We start from the raw sequence: 10,221 nt of genomic DNA on the forward strand, positions 1-10,221 counted from the left end.
GTGTATATATATATATATATATATAGCTACCAGCAAATTTTGGTTGAAGCATGAACAACCTGAATATAGAATTGGATATCTGTGCAAAAAAAAATTGAATAAAAAAACAAAACAAAACAACAAAAAAAAAAACCAAACAAACAAAAAAACAGCTTTGATTAAAAGATTGATCCTTTCATGCTATAGTGTAAAGATAAATGTACCTGCCCTTTAAAAGATGACTCTGATAGAAAAAAAACATCAAGTACAGGTTTGGAGTTGTCAGTGCCTTGTTATTCTCACACACAGTTTTCTTTATAATTTGACAAGCTCATCTCAAAATCCCAACTCAGCCTGATGCATAACACTGACATATGGTAAGATCTACCTTTCAGTGCTACTTACGCTGCTTTCCTGTATTTTTTCCACCTATTACCATTTTTTGTTTGTTTATTTTTTCTCTGCCATTTTATTTCCATCTGTCAGAATGAAGATGAAGGCTCTGTCAGAAGCAGGGGTATTCTGGCTGCAGGCAAGCGGGCAGCACCGTGAAAAGTTGGAGAGGATAGGCAATGCTTGACAGCAGAGGAGGTTAGAGAGAGAAAAAGAAAAGAAATAATAACAAAAGATGTGAAACGACAAGCTGAAATACCCAGAGAAGCACTATGGATTGTGATTTTCTCATCTGAGGTGAGGCGATCAATAGGAAACATTATTATTTAAAAGAAAGCAGTTACACATGAGGATGTAATTCTTCTCATACAGTCAGTTGTCTCTATGTTAACGTAGCATGCCATATCTCTTTTATCACTATGGAAGTATAATATGAACATCGACTTGCCAGTATGAGTTTGCATGCTAAGACAAACAATGCACTACAAAATTTGTAGCTGAAGATGCGTAAAGCTAAGATAAAATGTCAACAAAAAGCAAAACTGACATCAGCTAACCCACCTTTTGTATTTATGATAAACATTCAAGACTACATTGTATAAAAATAAATCACAAATATGACAATAGAACCTTCCATTTGTCCAAGTTATGCAGCTATTTTTTGTCCAAAAATCTGCTTTTAAAAATTTAAGACTCTATATGAAAAATATATATTTGGCCATGTCTGACCAACATGCCCACGCAACCCTGAAAAGGAAGAAGCGTGTACAGAAAATGGATGGATGGATGTATGACCAACATGCTGGTGAGGATTCTCAGTGATCAGCACAAAACTGCACTTTGATCCTGAAGCTGAAGACTTTTTGCTTTCCTTCCAGGAAACTTGCTCAATTCAAAATTTCTGAAGTAGTTAGTAGTTCCAAGCTTTACAAACCTGCATGGGAGGCCGCTTAGCGCTTAGTGTCACATGCCAGCTAAGTTGGAACTACTTGTCCCTCTGAATGGAGAGTCATCATCCAGCCTGCTCTGCTGAGAGGGAAGCTGGAGGGAGCCAGAGTGGACAGGCAGCTGACAGCACGGACCATCGACTACTTCACCAGCAGACCACAGTATGTGAGGCTCGGCAACTGTGTGTCTTATGTGGTAGTCTGCTGCACAGGGGCACCACAGGGCACGGTTCTCTCACCCTTTCTGTTTAGTCTGTACACATCAGACTTGAGGTACAACTCGGACCACTGCCACCTTCAGAAGTTCTCGGATGATACGACCATCATTGGGTGCGTATCAGACGGGAATGATGAGGAATACGGGGGGTCATCAGTGACTTTGTTGGCTGGTATGAGACCAACGCTCTCCAAATCAATGCTAGCAAGACGAAGGAGATGGTCATGGACCTCAGGAGGAAGTCACCCCCCACAGCATTGGTGAACATCCAGGGAAACAACGTTGAGACAGTGGACTCTTACAAGTACCTGGGTGTTCACCTCAACAACAAGCTGGACTCGACTATGAACACAGACGTCCTGTATAAGAAGGGCCAGAGTCGACTCCACCTACTGAGGAGGCTGAGGTCCTTCGGTGTCTGCAGGACTCCGTTAAAGACTTTCTATGACACGGTGGTAGCATCTACCCTGTTCTATGGAGTGGTCTGCTGGGGGGCTGGATGTACTGAAAGGGACAGGAACAGGATAGACAAATTGGTACAGAAGTCAAGCTCAGTTCTGGGATGTCCTCTGGAGCCCGTGGTTGTGGTGGGTGAGAGGAGGTTGTTGGCAAAGCTGACAGCCATCATGAACAATCCCCACCACCCTCTGCATGAAACCGTGGGGGGGTGGGGGGGTGAGCATGCTCCTTGACTTAAACATCCTCGCTGCAGGACGGAGCGCTTCCGTAGGTCATTCATTCCCACTGCAGTTAGTCAGTATAACACATCATGATGTAATTAGTCACTTGGACAATTCACCTACACTGCCATCACTAATATGCACCTTCATATACATTCATTATTGTACTGTACTTTATGGTGTATATATGTATGTAAATATGCATATGTGTTTATGTATATGTGTACATGTGCATTGGTATATGTATATTACTATATGTATATTGTGGGGTTGTTTCTGTTTGTTATCTTTTATTTATGTTTCATTATTCTTCTCAGCCTCTCCTGTATTAGGCTGCAGTAATGTGCAAATCTCCCCACTGTGGGATCAATAAATTTTTATCTTATCTTATCTCATATCTTATCAGACTCTTTGTCAGTTTCCCAAAGAAATGTCACATTGCATGAAGGTGTGAATTGGGGTTAAACTGAGTTGGAATCAAGCCTATTGCTTTATTTGAAGTTTTTGAATGTTGAAACTTTAAATATCCTACTGTCAAATCATTTGTCTTATCAATCTAAAATATAACATTTTGGTCCTCAAAAGAGTGTCTGTCATCTTTGAGAGGTGTACTGCTGAATCTAGTCCTGAAGAGGTAGCTCTCATGTATTGAGCCATGCATCTGTGGAGAGGTTGGTTCTTGAATATAAAAGTCTGAACTTCCCTCACTGCAGTAAACTGCAGACATCACTGTGCTCAGCTTGGGTTTGAGCGTTCCTGTCCTTAAGATGGACCAGCCTCTATACGAGGGTACTGTTTTAAAATGTACTGGGTTATTGTGGATCCTCCAGATTCTCCAACAACTGATGGGATGACCACATTTTGTGTTTGTTCCTCACCTTGTTCTGTGTTGCAATGATTTTTTCTTGTGATTTGATTAAAGTCCAGTTAGGATATCCACAGGTTTGAAGAATGTTTTTGATGTGTTTCTGTTCCTTCTCTTCCCCTTCTGCCTTCATGGTGACATGATGGGTCCAATGGTGTAAATTTTCTGATGACAGAAAGTTTGTGTTCCAGTGGGGTGGTGAAAATCAATAGAATGTACTAATTTATGTGAGTAGATTTTCTGTAAACTTCAACTTTGGGTCTTCTATCTCTTTCTGTTCTCACAAAACAGTCCAGAAAAGGCAGCTTAATTGTCATTGGCAACCTCTCTGGTAAACTTGATGTTTACCAAGAACGGAATGGCGTTTTTCTGCCTTTGGTTAATTTCACAGCTCCCATTCTTTTGGGAAGGTTGTCTTCCAAATTGAGAAATGTTTGAGAAAATTTGTTCCCATTCATTCCATAAAGTATTTATGAGGTCAAGTGCTGATGTTGGGCAAGAAAGTGTCACAAGATTCATTCCAAAGCTGTTCATTGGGGTTGAAGTCAGAGCTCTGTCCAGGCCAATTTAGCTCTTCCAAACTAATCAAACCATGTTGTTTATAGTCATTGTTTTGTGTCCTGAGAAGCAACCATGTTACAACAGAAACAGGCTTTCCATGAAGTATCATCCTGAAGTTTGAAGCGTGATATTGTCCAAAATATCTTGGTATGCTGAAACATTAATAAGCCCATGAAGATCAGGGACCAAATCCTGACTAAAACATTGGAAAAACAACAATAAACTCATGTGGCCAAACATTGTTTGTTCTTATAAAATAGCAAAAGCAAAATGTTGAGCTTCAGCAGGGTAGTCCACAAAGACTGTGATGGCTCAGACCACCATGAAGTCTAAACCAGCCTAAAAGTACTTTGTTTAAAGCTTTATCCCCACACACTGCTGAATTGATCATTGGTTAGATAGATAATAACTGCTACATAAAACAATGGGGAAAAAAAAACAAAGCTTTTGGAAATTTAAGTCATAAAACTATGGTTTGTATTGAAGGTACACAGATCATCAAAAACCAAATGGTTGTTCCATGCCCAAATTATTTCACCTTTTGACAAGTATCACTGCAAAAGAATGGAGTCAGAATCCAATATTGCTAAAATCTACAATGTTATTTATGTATTTAATTGGTTATCCCAGTTGTATGCTAACACTGGTTTTCCTCATTTAAATTTGAGTCAAATTATGTTGAAAATTGAGGGTAATTGATACAATATCATGTATCTGCTCAAAGTTATTGGAAAAATTCAATATTTCTCCACAACTCAAAAGATGAATTATATTTTAATTGACTTTTTTATTTTATTTTTCATTTTCAGGAATTTAGGTACTATGGCAGAGGATGCTCTGCATGACTCGAACCCCATTTTCTCCCAAGCTGTGATTAAAGGAGAGCTCCTGCTTGTTGACAAGCTAATTAGCACAAAGTATGAGTGCTTCTCCAGCATCCTGCTAGTAGCTGCGTGTAGCCTTAAAGAGATTGGACAATTTTGGCTGAGTTGACTTCCTCTTTGATGGGTTGTGTTAAAAATCTTGCCAAATAAATACTGATACTTCACTGGCAGTCGTGCGGTGTACTGCTGAGTGTTGTCTAACATCTCCCACTTTGCCAAAAATTTAAATATCACATCTTTGGAGGGATGAAATACTAATTTGGATACACACTTAGCTTGGATGATGTGCAGGTTAAATGAGTCAAACAAGCACACACCTGGATATTTTTAGTAATGGATCTATTTCCTGATGCTAAAATAACTTCAACAGAACTTATCCCAATCTGATATACAGTACCACTCAACTGGCATTAGAACATGTGTGTTTTTCACTTGTATTCAACAAGCTCGCAAAGGTTAGAACATCAATAGCCTATCTAACAGAGGCTTGTTGTGGTCAGGCCTTAAGTATAATTACAGTTCAACATCAACAAAGACTTGCACAGTGGTTTCATTAGTAGGAATGAGGTTGAAAGTGTGCTCACAGTTTCAGAGTCAGCGCTGTGTGCTTTGGAATAAGAGGGAGCATGGAGTTATTCAATAAGCCCTACAACGTGGCATTCCAAGATAATTGGACTGGGCTGCTGCTCAGCAGAAAGTCAGAGTCGATGGAAAAAGTCTTCCAGTTCTGGATCTATTAAAGCCATGCAACTTAGCAAGAGGAGAAGGGCATGCTAGGTGATTCAGAACAATAAATATAGTCTGGGTCAACAAACTGAGTTTGTGATGAAAAGAAGAAGGGTTTGAGACAGTGACTCTGACTTGCCCTTTTGAACAAATGGGACAGACAACAGAGAACATTCCTGGTTACTTTCCAGAGATAAAAATGCACGAGAGAGGAGTGGAAAGATGTGAAACACAGCACTTCATAAGGGTTGAGCTCTTTTTTTTCTCCCTTGTATGCCTCTGGCATGCTTTCAGTATGCACACACAAGCTGACATGGAAACAGACTGACTCACTGCACCCATTTACAAGCTTTTCACATCAATGAACCCGGACAAACAAGCTTACATTGTTGCATTTACAGTTAGTCCTGTCATCTACTGTGTTAATGTGTGTACATAAACAAACAAAATCTTAATAAGTTCATCAGACATGACTGAAATTCAACTAAGACATGACTGAAATAGACTAAACATAAGACATATTTCTTACACATACAGTGTGTGTCATGTATTGATCATGATTATTTACTGAGCCATACTGAAATAGTAAACAGTGCTACATTTCCAAGTACAGGTAGTATAAAATAAAGTGTCTAATTGTGAAGACATAATGTAAAGAATAGAGACTAAATTCAAATGTTCTGCACTGCTAGAAAGTGAATTTTGGATATGTCTCATTTAAATTACCTCAGTTTGCAGAAATCCATTTATTTTGAATGGATTGATGAGCAAACAGCTAGTTGAATCAGTGCCAAAACAGAAGTGTATTTATTGCTATCATAATAACAAAAATGCAAAAGAGCAAAATAATAAAAAAAAAACTTGAGGTCTCAGCAATTAAAGAGCACTTTATGAGAAGACTATTTTAAAAACACATTTTTTAAACCTGAACACTACCATCCGTTCTGCACCGCAACAGTATGTAGTGCAACATTTACAGCATGTAAAGACCAATACAAATGCAAGCAAGAACTGCTACATGATGTTTGAAACTGGAAATTGCTGTAAGACAGCGGAGATTCACAGTGGTCTCAGCCCCACTTGGATTGTCCATTAGCTTGTCAGTTTGTTCAAAATTGAACTGTATGTATCTAATCTGAGGAATAAGCTTTCTACAGCAGATAAGCCTTGATCTTTTCATAGACCTTCAATGCAGAAAAATAACAAAAAAATAAAAAAACTATCACTTTCAGATCACACAGCTCAGATGTTTTATGTTGAAACAAACCAAATGAGAAGTTTAAATGTATGTTATAATAATATAAAAAATACATTTGAATATGTTTTTTTAAATTCTACAAACAGGTTTCATGCACTAAACACATTTTCACTATTTACTCTCTTCATGGTCAGTGCTAAACAACCAAAAATAACTTTCTAATACTGTAGCTAATTCATGCATGTGTAAATTAAATCATATTAAGTGATTCTGGTTCATCGGGTTCTTCTGAGGAGTTAACTTCTCAGACTGATACAGTCTGTTGGAGGAGAGACAAAACAGTTTTTTCAACTAAAAATAACCTGTCCAGAGGACCTACTTATTATATATTTTTTTTCATTTTTCTACCTGGATTATTGAGATGCATTAGGACACTTCTTTACATATTCTTATTTTTAATAAGGTCATTTGTTCTTGTAACTTCCTCTGCAACTTTTATGGAAAATAAAACTGCAATAAAGGTGAACAAAAGGTGAATAAATTATGGAATGAGAGGAGGATAACCACTAAAACGCTGCTCTACAGTGACCATTTTACATTGGGTAGTTTTATTACATTTTACTAGAAATAACTATGATTCATGAAGAGTTCACTGTAAACGGGGTCAAACCCATTTTCCCTTTTGTTGGATTTGATGCTCAAATCCTGAAAGCATCTACAGATGATGAACTAACCCTTCAGTGAGCAAAAGCTGACAAAGTTGTTTGTTTAAATCTGAAACCTAATTCTATTTGAGTGATTTTTGTCTATTTATCTGAGTGTTAATGGTGCTTTACTTAAACTTTAACTGGATTCTGTAATCAATTTTTTTCTTTCTTTTTTTCTTCTGAATTATTACTAGCTTAAACTTAAGTGTAAATAAGGCTATTGAAATCCATTGACACTAGACAATTCCCAACAAATTGTAACTTAAAGTCAGGAGGATTTTGTCAAAAAAAAAAATCAATACATCATTTTTTTTCCTTCTGGCCCACTGTGCAGTCAGTGTAACATGCAGTGGAACTGAAATGTTATCCAGCTTAGCTCTTCAACACTAATTTCACTCAGATCTTCTTTCCGGCTTTGAAGTTAGCAATTACTAGCAAATCTGGATTCGGATGGACTGGAGGAATGGGGATAATGCGTATGTGATGCTTGCAGTGACAAAGTGTCATAGCAGCACTTGAAAAAGCATTTTTTTCCCAACAATTTGAGGGGAAGACTTAAGGGAACTGCCAGCTGACTCCGTCTGACTCAGTCTCATCTGAAATGCTCCAACTAGGGTCTCCCAAGGTGCCACTTTCTACATGAAAAAAACAGCTCCCTTTTGAGCTGCACAAGTTCCAAAGGATTGCTAACTACCCTCCTCATTCCAGCCCCCAAGGTGTCACAGAACAGGCTCCTAAGAACACACTGACAGTGTGATGAGGGTGCATGACTCTTCAGAGAAAAAAAAATAAAGAAATAAAACAAAACAACAAAAGAAATGTCTCTACCTGTCTGCCTTCTTGATACCTAGGTTGTCTATTTTTGTGTCTTCTCACACACAAACAGACACACTCATATATATATATATATATATATATATATACAGTATATACAGCTGAGTGCACATCATAACACATGCACATTTTCTCCAAAACACTACCTGATAATAATCTAGAGGTGTAACTTTGATAAAACACCCAAAAACAAACAAAAAAAAACTACTTTTTTAATGTAAAAGTGTGCAACCCAGGAATGATTGATGGCTACTGAAGAGGAGCACGACCACACATGGTAAACACTGTCTTTGCAGGTGTCTGAACCACACTGCCATCGACAACTGCCTGAGCCCAAATTACATAGTCTTCAGTGTAGCTTTAGACAACATGGCACAGTCATTCAGATTCTCTTGGATCACATGTGGAACATTGTCAAGACAATACAGCTTACTTAAGAAAACTCAGAACAGATTTTTTTTTCCAAATGGGATTGCTATAACTTACTGTATTTTGGGCTTGCAAATTTAGACAAGGTTCCCTGTTTTCAATGTTAAATGTCAACAAAGACATAGGGGCTGTCAATAAAATATGCTCAAAAACATGATTCAAGAAAACTTTAGAAAGGTGCCAAAAGGTTCTGAGCTTCATGCTGTTGACTGCCACGCACTAACCCAAATACCTTCAAATATCTTTTCCCTTTTTATTTCCTAAGTATAATAAACTGGTTCTTAAGATTAAACAGTTTCATTCATGGACTAAACAAATAAGCTTCAGAAATTGGCCACTTATTTCCCAGATTTCTACAAATCAGCATATGCATTATTAAAAAAATAAAAAAGCCTTTTTTGTCACTTCAGCAGAAAATGAAACCAAATATTAGTTTATTTAGTTTATTTCTTCATCATCAGTGACTTTTTAAAAATAAAAAAGCTTAATTGACGGACCACTGATCAGCACTACTGCATAATTAAATTGAAGGCCACGTCAATCTGCTTGTTAGTGTGGCTATGCAAAGTTAGAAAAAAAATATAGAGGGAAACAATAAGGAAGTTTAGACAGATTTCCAGGAGCTATAAACTATTCTCTCCAAGTTAACGCAGCGATTCATTCTCTCCAGCAAGTCCTGGTTCTACCCCATGGCCTCTTATAGAGCCTGAGCAACTTACATCAGAAGAGAAATCAATAGCAGCAATTAGAAGAAAAAAAACAGTGAGTCAGGTGCATCACTGCTACTAACTGAATGGTTTAATGAGGTCTTTACACTGCTTTTGAATGGAGCCAAGATTGAGACTGAGAGCCTCATATTGCCTAGATAACTTAGCTCTGTCTCAATTTAGGGGTTGTGTCCTTTAAAGTCTCCATTTGTTGGCCACATGCGTCACTGCCTCATGCCAAAGTCTGTCCCTATTTGTGGACTTCTTATTTGGCCCACAAATTTCTGAAAATGAAAGTTGCATCTGGGTATCCTTCTTGGCCAAGGACATCCGAGGATTCATTTTGCCATCAGCAAAATGAACAGGAAAACAAAGACGTCAGAGGTTGAATATTTTTAATACAAATCGTAATTGTGGCCCCTGTGGGCTGCAGTAGGATGCAGCCCTTGAATTGGGACACAGCTCTTGTCATTTAGTGTTCAATCTAACCTGAAGGCAACGCCACCCTGCTGCCTAAATAAAAGTCTACCCACTGAATTCATCTCTGCATGTCCGGGACTGTCTCCACCTTGAAGTGTAAGGTTCCAAGAACGATGAGCTGCACTTTTGAGTTTGGTGGGACGCACATCGAGACAGTGACTCCAGTCTAGACTCAATCTTTGGAACTCAAGACCTAGTGCGATGTCATGGTCTAACTTTAGTAGTCTTTGCCTGAGAATATCTACACAACAACTATATGCACTAATACTATGTTATATGTACATAGTTGTACACAATACACAGCTGGTGTTGCCCATCCATGGTGAAATAAACAGTCTTGACAACAATACTGCATGATACCTATAACTGCACGTTACCTACTTCTCATTCATCAATGTTCTGAGCATGTAAAACAATGCAATTATTGGGGTCTATAGGCTGTAGAAGATGAGACCACAGGATCTTTGTCTATGTAAACTAATCTCCCCCCAACAAAAATACACCCAATGACAACACAATAAACTGGACACCATTCCAAATTAAGTCTAGTGTCCCTTTTGTTTTGGACAAAATAATTGGATATATTAGTGTTTTGATGGGGGGGGGGGGGGGGG

General features: G+C 38.1%; 1 protein-coding gene across 1 annotated transcript in view; it reads right to left on the bottom strand.

The window, feature by feature from the left end:
* The window catches only part of col16a1 (collagen, type XVI, alpha 1), a 111,961-nt gene that overhangs the window by 87,207 nt on the left and 14,533 nt on the right, over nucleotides 1-10,221 (bottom strand). The gene's annotated exons all lie outside the window — the stretch shown is intronic.

This window comes from Austrofundulus limnaeus, unplaced genomic scaffold, assembly GCF_001266775.1.
Source record: "Austrofundulus limnaeus strain Quisiro unplaced genomic scaffold, Austrofundulus_limnaeus-1.0 Scaffold228, whole genome shotgun sequence".
Taxonomy (NCBI): domain Eukaryota; kingdom Metazoa; phylum Chordata; class Actinopteri; order Cyprinodontiformes; family Rivulidae; genus Austrofundulus; species Austrofundulus limnaeus.